Source organism: Podarcis raffonei, chromosome 3 (assembly GCF_027172205.1).
Source record: "Podarcis raffonei isolate rPodRaf1 chromosome 3, rPodRaf1.pri, whole genome shotgun sequence".
In the NCBI taxonomy this organism is placed as follows: Eukaryota; Metazoa; Chordata; class Lepidosauria; order Squamata; family Lacertidae; genus Podarcis; species Podarcis raffonei.
The window spans coordinates 45,708,369-45,732,028 of record NC_070604.1 but is presented as its reverse complement, the minus strand read 5'-3'; the positions used below and the strand labels follow the sequence as shown (position 1 = coordinate 45,732,028).

Sequence of the window (23,660 nt, the reverse complement as noted above, 5' to 3'; positions counted from 1 at the left end):
TGTTGCAGTGTTGTCTAGTTATGAGAATGTAGTTCTTTGTTTCTACTTGAAAAAGGAATCACATCTGTTGAGATGCAATGTGATTTATTTTTCCTCCTGGGAGATATAAAACATTATACTTTTTGAACTTTCAGGAATCCACAACAGTACCATTAATTTAATCATTGTGAACAATAATATTGTAGCATATCCAGACTTTAGCTAATTTTTAGTTTTGTTGACTCAGCATTTATGGACTCACATAAGCCTAGTGCCTTTCCCACAGTGCTTAAAATGATGACATGGTAGAATTTACAAAACACTATAGGTGGCTACCTAGGTCAGCACTTCTGCTGTTGCAGGGGGCGGTGAGGGGTACTCCTGTTTCTTAGTGTTGCCTTGGTAATTGCTTTTAGATTCTCAGGAATAACTGGGTTAAGTGAAGATTGAGACTTTGATGTTTGCAGTGTAGTTTCTTCATAGATATTCCTGCAGTACTACAGTTCCCAGCAGTCCATAAGGGATACAGAAGCTATGAAACAGTTAGCAAGCCGAGGGGGTTAAGAAAGAGCTAGAGATTACAAGAACTGCAACCAGAATGGAGAGGTTAAAGTAACTCACTCTCTAAAGAGACTTTATTGTTAAACAAATGTCAAATGGATACAGCAATGCTGAAAAGAGGCAAAGAATAGGTTGGTCAGGAACTGAGGAGTCTTGAAGACCAGAGCCAATATATAGGGTAAGGACTGTGGCCAGCCATGAATTTTTCAGCCACAATTCAGTGAGAAGTATAACGAGGAAGAAGTGTATTTCTTGAGACAAAGAGAAGGTGGAAGAAGTCCTATCAGGGGCCCACAGAGTGAGCCATCAGGTTCAACAAATTCCACAACCTGAGCTGGTAAATTCCACGACTGGGCAAAAAAGGGGTCATCTAAGGTCTAGTGCAAGGGTAGACAACCTGGTGCCTTCCTTCTAGATGGTGTGAACTACAATCCCACAATTCCTAACCTTTGATGATGCTTGCTGGGGTGATGGGAGTTGTATACAACATCTGGAGGACACCGTGTTGGCTACTTCCAGCCTAGTATTTCAATTGTGATGACAAGGTAAAAGGAACAGCCACCATACTCTGAGTTCTAAGGAATTGTGGAGAACTCTCTTATACTGTACGAAGCCTGCTTCACAGTTTAATTTGTAGTCCCTTGAAGTAAATGGTAACCATTTCCCAAGGTCACTATCTCATAATGCAATAACTATTGGTTCTCACTTGTGATGGAAATATCATTCTGTAGGAAGCAGCATCATATGACAAAATTTCAATAGCGGGTAGCCATAATGATCTTGTCTTAAGCTGTATGAGACATTCATGCTTCTGTTTGTATGTGTGCATGTTAAACACCACAAGCATCTGAAAGAAACTGCAATCTTGAGGGGAGGAGATGAGGGGAACAGAACTGCTTCTTCTATGGCTCTTTTCTGCTCAAAATCTCCCATCTGTTTTTCTCCCTTGGGTATGCACCACTTATAAGTGCTCCACCCTTAAAAGTAATGCATCTGAATTGCTGCTGGAAGCCAAATTCCAGACTAGACAGAGCCTAATGTTTTCTATGCTCACAAAGGTTGTATGTGTCAAACATGACATTGTTACAGAAGAGCAGGAAGTACGGTGAACTTGTTCATCCGGCTCCTGAACAACCGGGTCATGTTTGAAACTGCTCTGAGGTAACTATATTGAATGTATTTGTTGTAATATGTTACATGACATTTGCCCCAGGTCTTGAGGTTTAAGGTGGCTTATACATTCAAATGCTAAAAATATTATTGCAGTTGTTTTAATCCCTATTATATTTTCTGTATCGCATTATCTTGAGTGAGTTATCATTTGCTTTCTCTAAATTTCTCTTCTCATTCATAAATGTTTTCTTCTGGAATTTTGAAAATATTTCAGGTCATTTATTTCTATTTTGAATGGTGTTTTTTTAAAAGTCATTAGAACAGAATGAGGTCAGTTCCCTTAGCCATAGCTTTGCTTGCAGAAGGTCCTAGGTTCAATCTATGGTAGTTCTAGGTAGAGCTGGGATAGACTTCTGCTGAAACCCAGGACAGCCATTGCTAGTCAAGGACAACAACGCTGAGCTATATGGACCAGTGGTCTGATTCAGTATAAGACAGCTTCCTGTCCGTGTTCGAAATTATCTAGGTGCCAGGCGTATTTTGCACCTGGCTTTCAACCACTTGTAAACAAGTGAAGATGCCTGGGCACCAGGATGGCACCAAGACATCTCCACCATCTGGAAGTGCATGGCTGAGGATCCTTGGATCTTGACTGTTTTCACACACTAAAACCCATCCTGTAGAATTCTATCCGTTATATTTTACAGTATAAGCACAATCAGAATGAATTTCTGCAGCCTGAGCAGAAAAGAAAAAGGGGTCAGAATAGGCCAGTATGTATGCAGATTGTCTTTGGATCAAGTGCCCTTTCTTTTTTAAGTTCTCAAAGCTCTTAACCTAGTTCAAGGTTGTCATCTGAACTAGCCAGATGTTTAACTGATCATCACAGTCAGTCCATTTGAAAAATAAGACTTTTGAGCCTTCTTGCCCCCAAATGGCAACTAGACATTCAGTTTTTGTGACCCAGCACCTAGTTTATATATCTGAGTTTCTAGCACTTCTTCCTGTGTTCTTATGTCATTGATATTTTTATTTAGAATAATGTTTAACTGAAAAACAGAAGCAGCCATATTCCATTAAAAACAGAACAGTTTTCAGCTGCAGATTGACAGTGTCTTAGCGTAGTATGCGTATGCGAAGACTTGAAGAAGTTTTAATATTTTATAGCAGTGGATAACTAAAAACCCAAACCTGCTGTCTTGTTTCTATGGTAACAAATATTGAAGCATGTCTAGCCAACACTGATTTTCCTGCCTTAATTTTTGTGTTAATGATTTTCTAGAGCCTTCAAACTGTTGAATCTTTTAAAAACAAAAACATAATTATGAATTCCTTAAGATCAATGCTCCAACATTAAATTCCATATTTTAACAGATTTAACAGAAATATTTCTTTGTTCAAGGGAAAGACTTAATAAGCAAAGGGATGTGGAGACTCTTATTAGGCAATTGGATGAAATTCCTGGGAAGCGTTTCATGTCGACATTGTGTTTTGTATTGCAGAATTGGCATTGAGTGGGAAGGGTTGGATTTCAATTATTATAAAACAGAGTTGCCGTGGCAGGATTCTAGGAAGAATGTCAGAATCGTCTCTGAGATGGGATGTCCTCCAGATGGTGTTGGCTTGGGTGTTTCATGCCTTAACTAAGGCTTAGCTGAAATTTGTGGCTTACCTCGAAGCTGCGGCCCACCACTCAGCCACTGGTGAAGTTGCAAACCCAAATGCTTGAAGGCAATTCTCATTGCTGAATTCCACATCACAGGGCACCTGCACTTCCCACTGTACTATAACCTTTTGTCTGCCTTAGGCATGCATTTTCTGTAGGGCTTTCTAGACAATTTAAAGCACACATCCTCATGCACTTATGGCGCTTGTGTAGGGGTGTACATTGTCTCTATGTACTTTGTGATTTGGAAGAGGTTTTCACATTGTGAAATTGCATTTTGCCAATAAGAAGGCATCTCAAGTAGAATAAGGAGCTTCTTAAAGCCCTTGGTTGCTCTGTGGACTTGGGTGCCCCCCAGTTGCATTTTTTTAAAAATAGTGACCCAAGCTGACTCAGACAATTATTTCCCCCAGGGCATTTCAATTAAACAATGTGTTTGTTTTTCACGTGGGCCTGTCACTTTCCCTATGCGGGTCCATTTCTTATCTTTTGTAAGTCAATGGAGATATCTCTCCTATCCCCTGCCCCACCCCCTGGGAAAGAGGCTGTATTTTCAAAAAACTATGGTGCGGGCAGAAGCCCACCTCCTACCAGCTACCCTTGAGGTAGCAGAGTCTCGCTTGGAGGATGATATTTCTCTCACTCCTAGGGTTCCATGTTCTTTCCCCCACCCAAATACCTTGCATCTGGTTACAATTTAATAGGCTCAATCCACTCTGGAGGTGTTCCTATGTCTGCAAATTTCATCTGCTTCTGTGAAAAAGAACAACAACAACCAAAATAGATTCCCCATTATAGTGACTGCGAGGAAAACCAGAGCTTCCTTTAAATATGAATTGGAAAGACACAAAGTGGCTATGAAATGCACATACCGGTACATTTTCCTTAATGTGATACTTACGTGAGCTCCTGTCCAACTCCAGCACTATTATATCCCACATAAAGCAGCTCGTGGCTACACTTAACATTCACCTGTTTTAATCAAGTAAAGCTAATATGCTACGTGATGAAATGCGTTGCATGCTAATAATTAAATTACACACATTTAAGAAATATAGATGATACTAATGTAATGGTAGGGTGTAGTTGGCCCAGGAATATGTAGCTTTGTGGGCAGTGGTAATTATACGTGCCACATGTTCATTACCATAATGGAATACTAAGATGAGGGAATTTCAGCCAGTGAAGTACTAAGTAATAAGTAAAAAGTGTTGGGAATGCAGAGGGGAAAAAGGGCATGTGAACGCAGGAAAAGGGAACTGTGCCACATCACCCATGATGTCATACACATCTCCAAATAGATGTGAGGCAAATTATGTTTATCACAGCAATTACAATGGCCAGCACACTAGCTGCAGTGTGTATGTAATGTTATTTTGTAAAATATTGTGACCGGGCCCTGGAGAAAAATGTAAATTTCCGCACCAAAGACTTGAAGAACTTGGGGGAAAACCTGTGGATTCTGCATCAGGTATCAACAGCACAATGGCCGTGTTTGGACATAACGTTAAAGTAGTTTAATTTTAGCAATACATTGAACAATTCAGGATCTGGCTTGCTGATAGGCAAAGAAGTCACAGCTTGTTTCTACCTAGGGTTGGGTTTCTTATCCTTCTGCCTTCTCTAAAAACATCTGGCTGCTATCCTGAATGCATTTGCAGCAATTGAGGACTGGGCTGGCTGATCAGAAGGCTGGCGGTTCGAATCCCTGCGATGGGGTGAGCTCTCGTTGCTCAGTCTTTGCTCCTGCCAACCTAGCAGTTCGAAAGCACGTCAAAGTGCAAGTAGATAAATAGGTACTGCTCTGGCGGCAAGGTGAACGGCATTTCCGTGTGCTGCTCTGGTTCGCCAGAAGCGGCTTAATTATGCTGGCCACATGACCCGGAAGCTGTCTGCGGGCAAACGCCAGCTCCCTCGGCCAGTAAAGTGAGATGAGCCAGAGTCGTCTGCGACTGGACCTAACGGTCAGGGGTTCCTTTATCTTTATAACTTCACTATTATCACCAGTTCCCTTGCCATTGGTAATTACTGAACATACTCCACCAAATCTGGCTATTGTGATTTCTTAACCCTTTTCTCACAACCCTCTTGGAGCAAAGATTGCAAAAACTTGTTTACTTTTCGACTCCAGGACCTCTCTCTCTCTCTCTCTCCCTCTCCCTCTCCCTCTCCCTCTCCCTCCGCTCACCCTCTTTTTACTTCATTGAAGTTGGTAACATCATTGGAGTTTCACCTCAGAGAAGTTATGGGAGTTAAGTCTATGGTTGGTATGAAAAAAGTAGCAGATTCAGTATTCAGGTGAAAAGATTTCTAGTACTACTACTAGTAGTGCTAGGAAAAACTTCTGAAAGTTGAAAAGCTTCCAATTGAAAGAGAAAAAGAGGAAGCATCTAAGGATGATGTGCAGAAAGAGAAATGAATCTCACAGATACCCAACATGTTTCAGCCCAAAATGCAATAATATAACACTATATAATTCCCCCCTCCACTCATTTTACAATTGTTATTATAATGCATTCTAAGTTTTAAAAATTTTTAATGTGTGGTTGAGTCATTGTATAATAAATGTTAATATTGTCATTTTAGATAAGGCATTGACGAAGGTATGTTTAGCCAAAATGATTTGGGCACATTTTAAAAAATAAAGAACACATCCCTTTGTTAGCATTTGTTCCAATCAGGAGAGACAGTACTTGTTGTCTATCTCAGTGTAAAGCAACTTCATTATTTTCATTTCCAGCCCAGAATAAGAGTGGGACAGCTTCGGAACTGTGACTCTCATTCACTTCTTTTTAACTTGAAAGTGAACCACAATCACACAGATAATTGTCTAGCAGATAATTGTTTTTACGCCAGTTCTTATCCCTATGTTCAAGTAAGGATGCCTGAGAAATTTGCATTCTTATTTCCAGTGTGAATTAATCTGATCTTTCTCACACTGATGTGTGGATTAGACCAGCCAATCCTTATTTAAATTGTATTTAATGAAATTTTTAATCCAGATTTTAAGAAAAATGCAAATAAATGTGGAAACGGGATAGAACAGATTTGTGAATGAACATATGCAAGAATGGCATGGACTGGACCTATCCTTCCCTACCTGCAAGTATAACCACTTTAGCGGCTGTAGATTTCCTTCTGGATCCACCAAGTAACTCTGAGAGATGAATTTTGCCCTAAGCATTTTATTTTAAGGAGAAGCGTTGCATCTCTAGAGCATTTTATTTTCTACAGTAGCTACCGTCTCGAGTTTTCCTTTTCTCTCCCCCACTCTGAAGACTCAAGAACAACAAAAGGCTTTTCTTATTGCAGTGTTTAGAGGTCTAGTAACAAAGGTTGTTGAGGTTCCTTTCTTCTGTATTTTTACGCTTCATATAATTTTAAATTAATAGGTCCACCCTTCATCTTGAGAACTCTTTTCAGCAGATATTTCCTAGTTTTTCCCATGATGTTTCGGCCTATTTCTTCAGATGACTGTGTGGTGTAAAAGAGGTTATTGTTTGCTGCCTGAGAACAAGTATGTGCAAGTATGTTAGTCTGGTTGGTACAGGATTTCAAGACTGGGTGGTGTTTGACTCAGGGGCAGAGTTTGGACATGTGGATTCATTTTAACCCCAGGGACTTCTTTTTGTCACTATGCTGCATATTTCCTGGGTCTATAGAATCAAAGGTGCATTGGCTTGGAAACTTGTTTGCTTGTGTTAATATTTGATACAGAAAAAATAAGTAATTTGTGTCTCTCCCTGCCATGTGAGCTCATGGTGGTAACAACATATGATTCTACGATGGCCCTAAATACCGATCTCAGAGGCCCTCTTCACTCTCTACCGCTGGTCATGTTGTACGATCATTTACGATCACTTATGGACTCATTGTTAAAACTGTGTTTATGGAAGACAATATTACTCGGCTACGAGTGATCGCCAAAGAAGAAGACTATTGAGGTACATCAGGGCCCTTTCCGTAAGTCCTTTTCAGCTTCCGCTCTTGACGCCTTCAAACAGACCTTGAAAACGTTGATATTGGCTTCCTTTATGTTTAGCTGATCCTAGTTTTTGTTGTTGTTTGTTGCATCATATTGTTTGCTATCTGGGGAACCTCCAGCCTATGGGCCAAATTTGGCCTGCCAGGGATTAAATTTATCCAGTTAGGCCATTCCCCCAAATTCATGTCTACTTGCTCTGCATCTGACATATGTGGGGCATATAGATATGTGCTAACAGTGCGCAAATGAAGTTTTCTCCTGACAGTCCATTGGCAAGGGAAAGCAGGTTTTGTCTCTACCACCCATCAGTTGATGGGAGGTAAAACTGAAGCTTTGGACTCTTTGCAAATACTCCATGGTGCTTTGAAGTCCTGACTTTGGAACTTCAAAGTGTCTAATCACATGATGTCATTTGGCCCATGAGGCTAGAATCTGATAAGGATCTGGCCTGTAGCACAAAAAAGAAGGTTCCCCACCTCTGTTGGATGTCAGTGTGTTACATACATTTTCCTTTCAGGATTTCCTGATATATAAAAGGCATGTGCTATAGTGTTTTTGTCTGGCAATTCATCTTTTTTGTATTAGCATTGTTTTAGCTTGGAGAGCTCCAAGGATTGCTGGGCTATAATATCCACAATCTTTGACTGTTGGCTGGATCTACTGTGTAGTCAAAAAACATCTGGAGGGCCAAATAACCCCCATCCAGAGTTAGTGAATGATATTTTACCCCTTACAGACTAATTAAAATATGTCCACTGCAGCTCTACCTGATTATACTAGTGTTTTGCCTGCAATTTTCGTTTGGACGAATAGAGAATACTTTTCAAAAATGAGTGAAAAATAGATGCATTCTGTGCTATAATATTGCGTATATCTTTAGGTTTTGTACGTAATGCTAGGTACATATGATCCTTAATGGAGAAGTCTTTACTGTATTCCTCCCGTTATTAAGACAGTGTCATACAGCTTTCTTACTGCTAGGTAATATCAGCTTCATTGTAGAGACTGATCACCGGTGAAAGAACTAGGTTGTACAGCATGCTCTTCAGCTTCAGATAACCATTAGAGGAATATAGTAGACCTCAGGAATATAGATGTGGGCCACCACTGCCTGATCAGAAGATACTGATGAGGAATGATTTTGTGGTACAGTAGTTTGGAAACCCAACACACCTTTTAGTGGGAAGTTAAAATTCCTGGAGTGCAAACATGCTGCAAACACCATAGTAAAGCTTTGCTTGTATCATGTATTAAAAGAGTTTTGTGCAGGACATAAGAGTAAACATTGTCAGGTTTTGGAATACAACTCCCATGAATGTGACTAATGGTCAGGAATGGTGGGAGTCATATAACATTTTGAGGACACCACACATTGACTGCCCTTGGTTTAGAGCAGGCATGGCCAGACTTGGCCCTCCAGCTGTTTTGGGACTACAACTCCCATCATCCCTAGCTAACAGGACCCAGTGGTCAGGGATGATGGGAATTGTAGTCCCAAAACAGCTGGAGGGCCAAGTTTGGCCATGCCTGGTTTAGTGTGTAGGCATTTGAATAGAAATGATATGACTGAACCCATCTTGGTGCCCAAGAAACTAGTATCAGTGGGAGGGAGGTACTTCTGAGACACTCAACTAGGATCTAGATGGAAAAAAAATAAGTGGGGCTGCTGTTTCCTTGGCTGACAGCTGTAATGCTACCGCTACAGCCACGCATCAGTCACCACCCCTTATGAATTGTGCTTGCTGCCCATCCGAAAATCATTTCCATGCACAAGAAATTGACTTAATAAGCTTGAATATTTGAACATGTGGTATTGAGTCCAAGGGTATTTTTACTTGAATACTGTGTGTGCGGCTGACTACATTTCAAGCTTTTAAGAGTAGCAAGTACAAAATTTGCTGAGCATTCCAATTTGCTTTCATCAGTGAATGTTTGGTTGCGATTGAAATAATACCAAGCTAACAAAAGGGATAGTCATTGTTCCTCCTAAAGTAGCCATTACATAGGGCTATACTGCTTGGAGAAATGAACATTTCTACAATAGGCAAAGTGTAGCTTCAAAACACACAAGCAATCCTTCTGACCCATCTGATTTTATTTGATTGGGATGTTTGTGTGTGTTCGGTTGCTGTTTAATTATTACACCCTCAGTCCAGCTTTGAAGTTGTCAGAATGTAGTGAAGCTCACTTCTGTCAGGGTTTTGTTTGTTTTTGTTTTTGTTTTGTTTTTAAACTCATTTCCAAGAAAGCAGTGTGTGTACAGAGGGCGCCACGGCAATGCCTGGATCGGTTGAGACTGCACCCTATTTTTAACATGCTGTATCAAGTGTCAGTGCTGCCAGGTTTAAATCCGTGTGTGTGTGTGTGTGTGTGTGTGGTGTATGTATGCACTTCTCCCTCTGAGATCTCTTGTACAAACAGGAATGCCTCTCTATGCCTTGTTTACAGTACAGCAGTGCATTCTTGAATAATTATAGTAAAAAGACCTTGGCGGGATACTCTGTGAGCTAAAGTTTACTTTCAGACTGGTGAATGAGAGAAAATCTTTGCTGGGAAGGGTTGGTTTTTTTTAAGGAAGTTGTGAGTGTGTGTGTGTGTGTTTTATAAAGCAGACATAGAAAGAAACATGCGGCTCTGGAGGGAAATACTCCGTGCTTTACAGTTGCTTGTGTGGATGGGAACCAGATGGTAAGCTGGGATACCCGCTCGGATATCTGAGGAGCCAAACATATGGTTAATAGTTAGGAGAAATAGCTTTCAGAGCCAGGGCTTTGCTGACTGCTTCACGTTACAGATTGCTACAGTGTGTCATTACATTGCCAAGCTAAGTGCTTAATACCCACTGTGGGCTCTGGGCACGCACTTGCACAAACGACTTTCAGCTCTTTACTGGCACAAAGTAAGAAACTGATGTCATATATGCAGCTTCAGAAATGCCACTTTCCTCCTCCCTGCTCTGTCTGCCGCGGCGAAGCTGTAGAGTGCTTCTTCTTCCTCTCTGTCTCCCTTCCTTTCTCTTTCTCTTTTTTACAAGCTGAGTCCCAATGCCAATCAGTTTTCTTGTTGTTCTGTGTGTGCTTGTGCGTTTTTCTGTGCTCCATATATTACCAGTATGTCATATTTTTTTAATAACCGGAAGCTTAGCCTGGATTGCAGCGTTGCCCTTACTTGCCCACCATTTGAAGTTCCTGTTTTGGAAGCTTTTGGGGGGTAAAACCATGGCCCCATGTTATCTAAGGAACTGCTGAGCTCATTCATCTGCTTTTCATGGCCCGCTTCCTTTTATTTTTAGCCAAATCCGTCAGGCCTGACAGGCGGGTAATTTGAGCCAGAGAAAGGGCAAAGCTCCAGGTCTCTTCCACAAAGCAATTCTTCCCTCCCTCCCTCCTGGGAAGGCTCCAAACTTGGCCTGCTTGAGGCAGATGGATTTGTTGAGTCATGTGAGATCATTTACACAAAAACACAGCGAGGCAGTGAAGGGGGGGTGAGGTGGAAAAGAAGTGTGGGGGAGTGGGAAGAGGGGGGTTAGCCGAGGAGGAGATGTGGGTGGGTGGGAGAGTGTGCATTGCTGTTGACTCTGCTGGCGAGTGTAGGAAATCTTCAGTGAAGCAGCTAGACAGTGGAATGCAGCAGATTTATTCTTGTATAAGGTAATGTCTAGTTTACAGTATAGGGTGGAGACACGGCAAAGGGATTAGCTTAAAATTAAAGCCACAACGCGTCCGTCCAAGTGGAGCGGGGAGGCTGTTCCCTTCGACTAGTGGGTCACAGTAGCAGTCCAACCACTTGACAGGATTGCGTATTTTGAAGCAGAGAATGCCTCTCGCAGTTCGGAAAACCCTGCCTGTGTGATGCAATAGGGAGTTTGCTTTGTCTTGACTCCAGCATGACTGTGGCGTGGGGGATGGGGGTGGTGGTGGAAGGAAGAGCTGGAATGCAACGTGAGCAACATGGGCAGGTCCTTCCAGAAATTATTTAACAAGACAGCTAAGGGTGGGGAAACCAGTCAGCATTTCAGTACACTGAATCTGCATAGAGCAGCAGTCATGGCAGGACGGAGAGCCGGGGGTGGGGTGGGGGTGTTCCCCCGCACCCCACCCAACTCCTGAAAAATAGATAGGTGGTTTTGGTGGTGGTCTTCATGACTGAGCGCATCTACATTCCAAATTTACGTTCCAAATGGTGGGTTTGCAAAACTGATTTGAAAGGTTTGGTGGTAGGTGGAGGGGGGGAGTGAGAATGCCATTGTAATAAAGCAGACTTTGAAGTACAATTTCAAATTTGATCAGAACACTTTGTTTTAATGTTTCATATGAGGTAGGTATGAGGAAAATGGGGGATTTTAAAATTATGTGGATCTGCCAGATTCTATAGCTGGAATAGAAGCAAAATATGCAAACTGGGTGCTGTACAATATGCAAGAAGAGTGGTGGTGTTTTTTTAAGTGCTAATATATTTAAACTAGGAATATTTAAATTTGGTTTTGTTGGGTCCCCTGCCCCATTTGCCTTGTACCTATTCCAGTCTCTTTCTTTCTTTCTTTCTGGATGAAATATATATATATTTATCTACAGAAACAATTTCTTTGTGTGTATATTGTTGAAACCAATATTCATATTTTGCTTTGAATGATAAAGTAATGTTTTTACTTTGAACCAGGATGTTTCAGTGGGTTCTATCTCCTTCCTCCCATATCTTCCTCCTTGTTTCCCCTTCTTCTAAAAATAGGACAGGGGCACCCGGCTAGTTGAATTATAATTCAATCTGTTCTTGATTTATTTTTGACTTTCAGTGTGCCTATTAATGAAGCTGATACTTCAGACTGTGAGTCGTGGCTCACATGCTGGAATGCTTCTCCATACACAGAAGGGGAGAAATCCCTGCACATAGAAAAGTAGTGTGTCAGGAAGAAGGCTAGGATATTCTGTAGAGGAGTATTCCATCATGTAAGCCCTGACTTCACTCTATAGTAACATACCCTCACCCCAATAAGAGCTAAGCCATAACAATGTCTCTTTCTTTGGGAATCCAACCACACATTGTACTCAGATACATTCATCATAAGCCCAATATCTGTTTTTCCTAGGAAAAAGTGGCTTTAGAGTAGAGATTTGAAGAGGTGGTGGTGTTCTTGTGTCCACATAATATGTTCAATCCTTTCTTTCGCCTCTGTCACCAATCTGTTCCCAACTCAAATGACTTCCAAAGCATAATTGCCTTCATGGCAACCGACCGGTTCACATTGGAGGGGGTGGCACACAAAGGCTCTTATGCCCCAATCATTCCTATAGTGGAATGTGTGACATGGGTTCAGATTGTGAATAGTTTATTAGATCCTTCTCCCCCCAAAAGTGGGGTGAAGGTTTAATGCCTATGTCATACCTAGGATTATGCCCTGAAGGCACATGGTGCAGACAGTTTGCTGACACTGATAAGTTTAGGTCTGGTCAGTGCAGGGATGGAGGACCACATAGGAAACCACATGTGTGCTGCTTAGGGTTCTGCAATGGAAGATTATGAAAAAAAGGAATGTAGCACATAATACAAAGTTCAGAAACATCAACATTTGCAGGCATTGTGGGGGTACTTTTAATAAGTGTTTTGAATATGGTGCTCTAAGCTCAATAGCAACCTTGTAGCATTTATTACAGTGGTACCTCAGGTTACATACGCTTCAGGTTACATACATTTCAGGCTACAGACTCCGCTAACCCAGAAATGGTATCTCGGGTTAAGAACAGGATGAGAACAGAAATCATGCTCTGGTGGTGTGGCAGCAGCAGGAGGCCCCATTAGCTAAAGTGGTGCTTCAGGTTAAGAACAGTTTCAGGTTAAGAACGGACCTCCGGAACGAATTAAGTACTTAACCCGAGGTACCACTTTATTTGTTTAGCGGAGTTGTTTGTTTCCCCAGCTTATATGCTTGGCAAAAAGTCTAGATGTTTTGACTTTTCTAGTAGTTTGTCTGATCAGTTAGCTAGCACCTGACTAGTTGTTGCTGAAGTATTGCATACTGTATTCTGAAATCATTTTCTGCCTGTTTGCTTACATCAGCATCACAGTTTGGTTCGGTGTTGCCTGTATTTCCCAAATGTCTGAGGTCCAGGATACTTTAGCTTATGTTGATCTTCGAGTTATCCATACGGCTGACTACTGTGCAATCCGAATATTCTATAACACCTTCTAATGCTATTCTTTTTCTTGAGGCATTTTTCTGTGTTAAAATATTCTGAGATACTGTATTTTTAAATCAAACATACAAGCAGTACTCATGATAAACATTAGTTGTACTGCCACACCATATTGACACGACAAATCGCATCCTAGTATTAGACTGGGTCCTGCCAGATACATATAAAAGCACTTGGTTCCTTGAAATCCCCTTCATCTTCTCCTGCTCATAATGCCCCAGGCCCTTGAATCAGTTATTACTCATCAGGTACTTATCATGGGCCTGCCTCGCCTCCTGCATCTACCACATTAGTTGCTCATAAAACACATTGAATATTTATGCTGGAAAAAATAATCCGCATTTTCCTCTTTCAGTGTTAAATCCTGTTAAATTAATCCCAAGCATCCCTAGACAAAGCTGGGAAATACAGTGGTACCTCGGGTTACAGACGCTACAGGTTACAGACGCTTCAGGTTACAGACTCCGCTAACCCAGAAATAGTACCTCGGGTTAAGAACTTTGCTTCAGGATGAGAACAGAAATTGCACGGCGGCGGCACAGCGGCAGCGGGAGGCCCCATTAGCTAAAGTGGTACCTCAGGTTAAGAACAGTTTCAGGTTAAGAACGGACCTCCGGAACGAATTCAGATCTTAACCTGAGGTACCACTGTACCTCTTTTTGAAACTCTGGGGACCCACTGCAAGTCAGAGTTGGCAATCCTGAACAAGATGTCCACTGATCAACTGTCTAGAACTCTAGTGTGACCAATGGTTCCAGTATGTGCTGTGAGCCTGGAAAGTGAAATCCAGTAAAGCAAAATAAAATATCTTTTCCTCATGTAGTGTCCTGCAGATTCACTGCATAAGCCTTTTTTGAATCCTATCATTTGTTGATGCATAAATGGATACATTTTCTAGTGCTTTTATGGTTGATTTTGTCACATAATCATACCTTGGTTCTTGAATGCCTTGGTATTCGTACGTTTTGGCTTCCGAACGCCGAAGTGTTCTGGTTTTTTAACATTTTTCAGAATCCAAATCTCCAGTGCGGTTGTCGGCTATTGTTTCTGGGGCACCTGCACCAATCAGAAACCGCGTCTTGGTTTTTGAACATTTTGTAAGTCAAACAGACTTCCGGAACGGATTACGTTCGAGAACCAAGGTACGACTATAGTGAAATATTAGGAGTATCATCAGCTTTCCTTTGACTTCTAATTTTGTGTCTCATTCAGACAACCTCATTTTGAACTGCAATGAGTTGAATTTTTTGTGGCATATTCTGTTTAACTAGTAGCTTGAAAGTGCAATGCACTGGGCTGTTAATTCATTTTAAAATTATCTTTTGCTGCTACAGTAAGAGACTCTTCAATGGTTTAATACTTGAAGAATGCAAGTACATAAATAAGATAGTTTGCGTATCCATAGCAATAAAATATTGTGTTATATCAAGATAGTCATGAAAAATGCATCTTAATTATAGGTACTGGTAATCTGTGGTACTTGTTATGGAAAACTCACCATATTATGATACAATTTTACAGTTCATTTCAATTAAACCAGGATAATTGTTCTATACACTAGGAAAGGGATAGTTAAACATGAGGGGAACCTGGTAGATTGACACTAATCTACATAATCAAGGCATTTTGTAGAAAGCTGTGTCTTTCCTGCTTTACTTGCAACTATTTTTATTATTTCTTAAACTTGTATACCACCTCTCATCCGCAGATCCCAGGGCGGTTCACAACATAAAATTACTAAAAACAACAACACAAAATACACAATAAAAAATAACAACAACAAGCCAATAATCCCCTACTCCTACAGCAAATTTAAAGGGGCATCGGATGTCGAATCAGCTAAAGGCCTACCTAGCAAATGGCTGGTGAGAGGGGACCACAGTTGAGTTATGCTCTGCCCACCTGTCCAGTTAGCAGATGTTTCTGTATACGAAGTGTTCTTGCAGGATCAGGGTATTTGAATATGAAAGTTAACACCTAGGTTGTTAATCAAGGTAAAACATATGGAAATGAAATACTTACGTTCTCCTTCTTGTAATGATTTCCTCCAGAGAAACATCAGTGATGCTACTAAATGGAGACTTTTTAATAGTGTACTTTAAAGACCCCATATACAAAGGATTTATGTATAAAACATCCATTGTGGTAAATTACTACCTCTTATTATTTAACAAGTAGAAAACATTATATACAGCGTTGAATATGGTAGTATTGCAGGGTGGGAATCAGCTGAATAATTGTTGCTCTTTAAAATTTCACCTATACCAGGCATGGGCAGACTTGGCCCTCCAGCTGTTTTGGGACTACAACTCCCATCATCCCTAGCTAACAAGGCCAGTGGTCAGGGATGATGGGAATTGTAGTCTCAAAACATCTGGAGGGCCGAGTTTGCCTATGCCTGACCTATACTGATGAAATTTGCTAGCATGTGGGGGGGGTGCATTGAAGAGTTAGCTTAATAGTAATGTTCAGAAATTGCAAATGACACCTTTTTTATATTATTTGTTTGTGAGGCTTCTCTCATCATTGCAGCTTCCCCCACTCCACCCGCCCCTCCGGTCTGCCCACACAATGTCTTTAATAGAGATAACATTTAAAGAAAAATATAACCCAATTAAAAAGAAATGACTTGGTTAGCAACTCTTAAAGGCTTGCGTTGGATTTCAGTTGGGGTTGCACATACAGCAGACGAAGGCCCCACTGGAGAGCCTGTGAGAGAGCAAGAAGCAGATGCTTTTGCTCGACTGAAAGACATTTATCTCTTTTAATGAGATAACATCATTAGTGCTGACAAAGTGCTGCAAATCAATACACATAATGGACTGCTTCTATCTTTCAATAGTACATGGATTGTCGTACTTCTCAGCCCTTAGAATCTGCTGAATCACAGATTCAAGCTTGGTCTGTCATTCTAGTCATTAGTTTATAACTTCCTAGAATGAGAATACACTTCAGGGATGGGAGTGCAGAATAAGCAGAAATTAATTTGTACATCTAGAAGCCCCCCCCCCCCGCCCCCCACCATGAAACAATATTGTATAAGAAGCTGCATATTGCCTGGGTAGGAATGGAGGAAGAGTTAAATGAGAATTCTTTTGTGGTTTTAAAAAAGTCCACAGAAAACAGGATGGATCAGGCTTATGACTGAACACATGCAAAAGTGCTGCAGATCCTTCTGCTTGGGACCTAGAAATTCATCTTCATTTGAACTCAGTTTTCCTTCCTTCCTTTCTTCCATGATATCTACGGATTGTCCCTTCTGTCCTTCATTTGCTTTGTTTCAGAACATTGGCTTAATAGCAGCAGCTCCCGGTTAGATATTGACATCACTGGCACTAACATTCAACCATCACAGGTTGAATTGAAAAAGGAAAGGTGACCAGCAAGCACAGAGAAACAAAACATATCTATGTGTTTTAGGGGGTGCCATGTTTTTCTTTTTAAACATGGTTTTAGATGCTGTGTATACAGTCATAGGGGGCAGGAACAAGAGGTAGATGAGAAAAAAGGGGGAAATATAAAGTACTTCTTAAAGGTTACTAAACCATCAGTCCATCACCTCTTTTCTTCCACAGAATAATTTTTAAAATGTATCTGTGTGGGTGTACCCAGATGTAGGGTTTTCCCCTAGAATAACTAAACTTTATCTGGCTTTTGGGTAACCACACTGCTTTGCAGTTATATCCCACGGTACAACAATTCTAAATGTGATTACTTTCCAGTTGCACCAGAAATTCTTTTTCTTGTGCTTCCCGTACAGTAAGAATGGGGGGGGGGCCCTATTGTTTGAAATCATATCATTTCAATTGGGAATCAAACATCCTGGGAATCCTAACCGGCTAGCAGTGCTGTGCCTGTATGCTTTCATTGTCATGTCAGACACCCCATTACTGGGAATTCATGCTAATTATGCTCCTGTTTAGAAATTGATAAATAGCTGTAGTCCTCCTCCTTATGAGATATATCCTTTAACCCTGGCACAAGGTGGCCAAGATCCTACTGAAAAAATCCTGTAATAGGTGTGCAGTAGCACATACACTTCTCCTTTAAATCAACACCACCTCCTGTGCAAGAACACTGGCATGGTTCTGGCACGCAGAGAGTTTTAGCAGACATAAATTTCCACTGAATCACATAGATGTGTTTAGAAAAGTGTGCATTACTGTATTCCCATGGTAGCACAGGGAACTGTTTTGCTTTGTCCTCCTTCAGGGGACTAACGGCTGCTTGCTTCATTCATAAATGATGGGAAGTCTTGGAATCTACTCTTGCAGTGTCTCATTAATCAGGTGAAACTCTTAAGCCTGAACAGTGAGTAGAACAGAGACAGCCATCCTTGATTGCAGGCTGCTAATGGAACTTGGGGAGCAAGTTACAGTTATAGAGTGGAATTGGCAGTAATCCATTTTTCTTCAGCCCGCTTCCTGCCCAAACTCTCATTAATTTCAAGTTCTACATATTGTAATTTGTATAATGGAAATGTGTAAATTGCTATTCGTCCTGTTGTTTCTTGCAGTAAAGAGTTGTGTCAAGGCAATCCTCGCTTTTGATTATCTTTTAGGCCACACAGGATAGGAGTCTGTATTGAAGGTAATCTGTTAAGTTTTGTAGATGAGTAACTTCTCTAGACTTAATTGCAGGGCTATGGGAACATCTGGGACAAGGGTAGGTGTTCATGGTGCCTTCTGGATGTTGTTGGGATACAACTCCCATCACCCCAAACTATTAGCTATGTTGGCTGAACTCAACGGCATTTGGTGGGCACCACATTCGCTACTGCCAGCTTAGCGAATGGAAGTAATTCCAGACACATAAGTAAAAAAAGTAAGAACGTAGCAGAACAAGTGCCTTTAAACTAAGGAGTACAAAGTTGGGGTGGATAGATCTGTCTGTTTCCAACCTATGTAAATATTGTATATGTTTCTTCATAAGTCTGTTCCATCTTGTTTCTGCATTATCCTGCAGTTTTTATTTTATTTTTTTAAAATCATATTTCATTCCGTAATTTATGTCAAAATGTATATTGAAATATGTATTTTATTTCAGCACCAAAAGCATTGCTGCCAGTGCTGCTCATGAAGTAAAAAAAAAAGAAAAAATCAATGCAGTTTTGAAATGAGTGGTGAAAATCACTGCAGTTTTGAAAAGCTCATTCTGCCATCTTGATTCAAAATGGCATACAAACGTATCCAAACATAGACAGATACTGGCTTCTTGATCTTAGGAACAGTCATTTGATTCTAATTTCTCAAGAGATGCCCAAATGAATAGTGAACAGGCAGACAACTTTCCCAAAATAAATAGTAGATATGCATTTAGAAACATACTTTACCCCCAAACATGCATTTTAAATGTATTTTGGTCCATTTTCAAGCCAGGTAATCTGTCACAAAATTCTGAGTAGTGCAGAATCCATAAGATGATTGCATTCTGATCTGAGCATTAGTCCTGGGGGTGCAAATTTGATCATTCCACTTAACGATACAGAACAGACAAAATCCTCCTCCATCCCTAGTACAAAGGACTTTGGCTGAACAACTTGAAATGGACTTTACTTAGGCTAGGAAAAGTGATACCCAGCATCAGCAGCCACATAAGCAGCAACCTATTTAAGGTCAAACAAGTATTTGCATGTTTATTTTTTACAGAATACAGATCAACCTACAGTCTGAGCCAAGAGCTGCTGCACATAGAAATTTCATGGTCTCCCACGTTGGGGAAAAGCCTACCACAACATACAGATGCAGAAATGCAAATTAGATTTCTTCTGCGTATGTTCAAGCGTCTGTGAACACCATTAAATTTCTTTCTTTTTTCTTTTTACTGTTTTCAAAGCTTGATTATATCTGAATGTGGAAATACATGGCTATAACTTCCTAATCACTTCCACCATTTTGCAGCCAAATTGCAAAATGTATATTAGGTCAATATTTTTGTAGAGGATTATTTCTTTGTTGTAGGAATTGCAAGAATTTCGGTTCATACTTTTCTTCTTTACTTGGAATGGGTTTGATAAAGGATTGCAAAAATTATTTGTTGTAGAAACTTTTTTGCAATGCTTGCTTGTTAAAGCAATAATTCTGGTGCCACCCATATACAGTGGTACCTCGAGTTAAGAACTTAATTCATTCTGGAGGTCTGTTCTTAAGCTGAAACTGTTCTTAACCTGAGGTACCACTTTAGCTAATGGGGCCATCCACTGCTGCTGCGCCACCGCCACGCGATTTCTGTTCTCATCCTGAAGCAAAGTTCTTAACCCGAGGTACTATTTCTGGGTTAGCGGAGTCTGTAACCTGAAGTGTCTGTAACCTGAAGTGGTACCTGAGGTACCACTGTATTAATAATCAAGTATGTTACCTAATACAGTGCAGACCTACTGTTGGAAAGCTGAAAATAATGACAGTTTGGTCAGAACAAAAACCATACTGGCTAAAGGTTGCTTTAAACTGCTACAGCAGTTTAAGATGTCTCCTTCTGTAGTATGATAAGGTAGCACATGTCCAATGTCTGGTTGGGTGACTACCACACGTATGCCCATTTGGAATAAAAGTAGGTTGAAAATGTGAAAAAATGAAATAAATTGTAGCCTTTGTGCTTTCCAAGAGGGGTACTGCTATAGTTCATTAGCCACTGCTCTTTGAATAGCAATATATTCAGAAGGAGCTCAGAGGATAAATGGAAAAAGAAAAGGAATTTTGAACTGTGTTTTTGCACAACATGGGTGGGTCACCTTTTCTTTTCTTTGGTTTTCAAAAACGGATCAGGTTTCCAGTCACGACTTAACTAAAATTACCTTTTTATCCCCCTACAATGAATATATTCCCTTGATGTTTAGACTGTTAGGGTGCCCTCAGGATGGGTAATAACTTTACAAAACTCACATGTCAGCTAAACCTACGAAAACTTTTATGCAATGTGTAACATCACACCACCCACAGGCAACTTGGAAATATACTGTAAACATCGCCCCAACCCTATCCAAATAAATATACAACAAGTTGTCCCCCCCCCCACCTATTTGTTCATCCTAGCCATTTTGAAGAAGTGTGGGTGGAAAAGTGGCCTTTCTCAAAGACAAAGATCTCACGGAATCTCTTGAGAATGTTGTGCTTTTGGAAAATCTCAGAAGTATGTGTTTCAGGGCAGCAGCACAAATATAATTGTGTGCCCTTATACTATTTTATGGCATCCATGGGAGTGTGCATTTGCTTGGTGTAAGGGCACAGTGGAGACATGGGGAAGATGCAGTCTAAGGCATAAAGGGTTTTTACAGGTAAGAATCAGTATCATGGTTGAAAGATAATAAAATGTCTCGCCATTAAGGTAAATCGATGAACTTCCCTCAGTGCTTTCATATCATTACACTGCAGGATAAATGGACATGTGACTATATCTTTTCTTCATTCTATTAACAGTTGCTTTAAGCCAAGAAACCTGTGAATGGAAGGAGAAAATACGTTAGTGCTCTTCCATGAACAGGTTGCATTATAAGAAACCGTGAATAATGAATAATGATGCCACCCACATCCCTAATGAAAGTGCAGGTTCTTGTGTATAAACTGTAGAGGACTAGAAAGTCTTGTGTAAGAAGACTTTGAACAAACACATTCCCAAGAGTTTACAAGAACAGAAGAAGTCTTGCGGATTTGAAGTCATTTTTCTCACACAGCTCTTTTCTGCTACATCAGTAACAGTCATTTTTGTAAAAGAAGGATTTATATATTTATTTTGTTAACAGAAGGGCAATGTTTCTGGATAATGATGTTGTTTGGTTGAACAGTCTATTGCATGAGTCTGCTCCACCAATTACAATCCTACTGTTAAATTAATGTCACGAAGGCATCGCTCTGTTGCAGATAAGATTTTTTTTGTAAATGTTTGGAGTCAATAGCTTGGATCCAGAGTAGCCATTCTGTTAGCAAAAGGGCCTCTTGCATTAACAGAAGGGGTAGTGATCCAGTAAAGGTTCCCATTCATTGCAATTTTCATCAGTTCCTTGGTCTTCCTGCAGTATCCTACCATCCTCAGACCAGCCCCATTTAAAGAGTACAGGGCTGCATGGGCAAGGGCTGATTGCTAAAAATTACCTCCAATCCCTTCACTGAGCCAGAAGATCCATGAGTGGATCTGTGAATCAAACTCCGATATGCACACATCTGTGTCCCAAGCCTTGCAAGTTGGAGTCCGATATAAACTTCACACTAAAGCCACAAAAGAAACTTGGAGGAGGAAACATTTGCGTATCTCAAATACTTAAAGCGGTGCCAATTATTTCAGCAAGCCATAACTGCAGTTAAGCGGTTACTTTATTGCAGATGAGGGCTGAGAGCGAGGGGGGACCACCTATCAATTTCATGGCTGAGGTAGTATTTGAATTTGTCACATTCTCATCCATGGTTTTCAGTCCTATTCACTGCACCACATCACCTCCTGGGGCCTTGGTGACCCTGAAAATATCATGAAAGCAGATCCTTTCTATTGTAAAACTCTTTAGAGGTATGTTAGTATAAGCCATGAGTGTCCCATGGATGTGGTTGGACTGTATGTCCCTTCAGCCCACAAACAGCATGGCCCAATGGCCAGGGATGATGGGAACTGTTGTTCAACAAGACCTGGAGGGCACCCTTCTAGCTACCCCTGGTATAGGCGACTGGATGATGCAGCTGCAGGACTAAAATGAAGCAAATCAAAGGGATGAGATTGGAAGCCACCTGCAAGCACCATGTAAGCTGCCTTGAGTTCCACAGGGGAACAAAAGGCAGAAAATGAACATATTAAATAATAAACATCTGTTTCTCTGGCCCTCCCTTTTTTTGCGAGGGTAAATGCTTCAGAATTCAATGTTCTTGTCAATACATGCAGATACAGCAAAAGTTTTATTGTTTCGCATAATTGTCTACACCATTAAGTACTTTATAAACACTAATTAAATTAAATGCCACACTACCCCAGTTGCTGCTAACTATTAAGCAGGCAACTATTATACTTGTTACCCAGATGAATAAATAAGGGCGTAAATAGGTCACATCTCCCATAGAAACCACAATGACTTAGCGACAGATCTATTTATAGAAGTGAGATTTTTTTTTTGACTCATCACTTTTCTTACCTTTTATGATAATGTAATTTGCAGAAGTATATCGTTGTGCCTTCCATAATGAGGGAAGAGAATTAATAGGAAATTATGCTGATGACTTAAGAATTACTCTGAACTGGTTCCCGGCTGCAGCTTCTGAAGCATGTAGCCGGGTGCTTCTTATGTTCTGCAAACTGCTGAGAGGAAACTCAGGTGCAGGTTTAGCAGAGGTTCTCAGATGTGATACGAGCCTTTCTAACACCTCCTCTCTAGAGAATTGGTGCCTGCAGAGAGGGGGACTTAAGCCGTGTTCAAAACTCGCATTGTTCTAGGTGCATTTTGCAACATGGAATTTCATTAGCGCGAGCAGTTTCTGAGCTCTGGGCGCAGTACTGCACCTAAGATTTCAGATTAAAACTGCAGAGTGGAAGGAAAGGAGGACCTTTTTCTGCCTCCCCACTTTCAGATACTCTCTGAAGACTGGAGAAGAGACCCTCTTAAGAATATTAGGGGGGTGGGCAGGGGAAGGACTAGACCATGTGAAAAATGAATACAATATTTTAGCTGCAGTTCATTCATTTTCAGCTTTGTATTTTTGTTATAAAAAAGCGCCCCTAGTCATTCTGTTGTTGCACCCATAACCTAGGTTTATTTAGCTCCTAGCTTTCATACCTCAGTTTCTAACACTGGACTTAAGCCCTTGTAGGGTTGGCCTCTTGGGGGTATGGGAAACAGGGGAAGAAGTAAAATGGTAAGCTGTCATTTACTAAGAAATATGACAATCTTCTCTAGAGACGAGGCAGATTTGGTGTTTCAATCTGGTAAGCAGTTTGAGCAAGGAGAGTCAGGGACAGCCTCCCCCCTTCAACTTTGTGTCATTTTGGACTAAAATTCCCATAGCCCAAAGTCAGGGAAGATGGGAGTTATAGTTTAGCAGCTAGTTGGGTAAGGCTTGACATGGGGAAAGCCTATAGGATGGAAGGGAAGAATAAGGACCCGATAAGAAGAGAGGGGAAGAAGCAGACAGACAATGAAGGTGTAAAAGCCACACACACACACACGCGCACGCACACACACACACACACGCAC

At 40.8% G+C, this 23,660-nt stretch overlaps 1 protein-coding gene across 3 annotated transcripts in view; it reads left to right on the top strand.

Annotated features, from left to right (window-relative positions):
- BACH2 (BTB domain and CNC homolog 2) overlaps positions 1 to 23,660 on the top strand; it is a 180,104-nt gene that overhangs the window by 50,792 nt on the left and 105,652 nt on the right. Inside the window, exon 1 of one of the 3 annotated variants that reach the window (XM_053381466.1) lies at positions 10,868 to 10,954. The exons of the other annotated variants lie outside the window; for them this stretch is intronic. The gene's annotated coding sequence lies outside the window, so the exon portion shown is untranslated. Of the gene's footprint in view, positions 1 to 10,867; positions 10,955 to 23,660 lie in introns of those variants that run through there. 3 annotated transcript variants of the gene reach the window in all.